The sequence below is a fragment of the Atractosteus spatula genome (genome assembly GCF_055471065.1).
Source record: "Atractosteus spatula isolate fAtrSpa1 chromosome 10 unlocalized genomic scaffold, fAtrSpa1.hap1 SUPER_10_unloc_8, whole genome shotgun sequence".
Lineage (NCBI taxonomy): Eukaryota > Metazoa > Chordata > Actinopteri > Semionotiformes > Lepisosteidae > Atractosteus > Atractosteus spatula.
Genome location: NW_028296628.1, coordinates 276,762 through 278,338, shown reverse-complemented (window position 1 = coordinate 278,338; position 1,577 = coordinate 276,762).

Here is a 1,577-nt window from a genome sequence, read left to right as displayed (position 1 = left end):
ACCTAACTTTTGAAAACAGACAACACATTATCTATAAAAAACTTGACATTTGTATCTATTTTTGAATTACAAAGCAGACAGAGCAGTCCCTGAACTTAAAGACCAGATTTGTTAAAATCCCTTGTACCAATTTAGATTGATCTTGATCAGAACACGACCATCAGACGTGAGGGGAATTCGGAACAGGAGCCTCTGCTTCGTCATTTATTGAGCTTCTGATCAACGTCTGAGTGAAAGTTATTTATTGTCTTTGATTAAAGTACGCAAAAGGCACCTGCGTACACCTTTTAGCTCATAAATTCATCGTACATTTATATCCCATCAATATAAACAATGTTATCTTTACCTAGCACTAAATGTAGCTCTAAATAAATGCAAATTTTAAAAAACATTTAAAAATAATTGCTATTCCATATATTGTAACTTTGTGGTATTTAGAATTTTTATCTGAGGATGCAGGGGAAAGTATTATACAACTGTGAAAGAGGCTCGAATTTTAATACAATTTCGATCAAAAGAAAACCAAAATCCGTAAGATTTTACCGTCAATATCCCTCGATATTGACGTTCAGTTGAAAGATTTGAAGAAACTCTCAAAGAAGCAACTGCAGTTGGAGAGATTGGATTTGAACCGATGTTCGCAGCTCAATAATCCATTCGTCCTCGAAAGAAGCAAAGGTTAGTATGTTTTGAGTGTCACCATGATCCTTTTCTCAATCCAAACGAAAGGTTTTATGTGATCCTGATCCCACTAGAAAAAGAGTTAATTTCCTGCTGCACTGATATCCCTTCAAATGTTTTATAAGAACTCTGGAAGTTTATACAGTAGAAGCCTGGTCCATTTCTTCTACTAAACGAGACTATGGGAGTGAGTATTTTGATGTCGAACTGGGATTTAAATAAAGAGGAACACTACACTACACTACACTTGGGCTACGCGTGTGACAAAACGTTTATTTTCTGACCCCTCGATAGCTCAGTTGCTAGCTCTTAAGACTGTAGAAAAAGCAGCGAGTATTTCTTATGTCCCAGGTCTGAATCCAGTTTGAAGGATGGTGTTTTCTTGTTCCTTATTCAAAAAGTGAAAATTGCTTATTTGTCTTTCACTTTGACATTCACCCGAAAACTCAGTATACAAAGAAGTAGAGGCTCCTGTTCTGAATAATCCTCACGTCTGATTGTTTTGCTTAGACCTTTAAAATGTACACTGTGGACTGTTTGCTCTTCCTAACACAATTAAAAAGCCGCCGACAAACTTACCGATCGGGAGTTTAGTTCAGTGATAGCGCGCACTTAAGACGCTCCGTTTTCTATCGCCGGCATCTCTGTATTCTTTTTAAACGCGATATCTTTTATTCTTCGTGTGTGAATTTCAGGGAGACTCATAAACCCTTTGTCTGTTTTAAAGATACATTATTTTAAACCAGACGTAATGAAAGACGTAGTAATAAGATACACGTACAAAACACATGAATAGTAGCGGCTCTGAACTGAATGTGGTGCTGTATGGGAACGCGATGCAAACGCCAATGGCACAATGGATAACGTGTCTGATTACAGATCAGAAGACTTTAGGT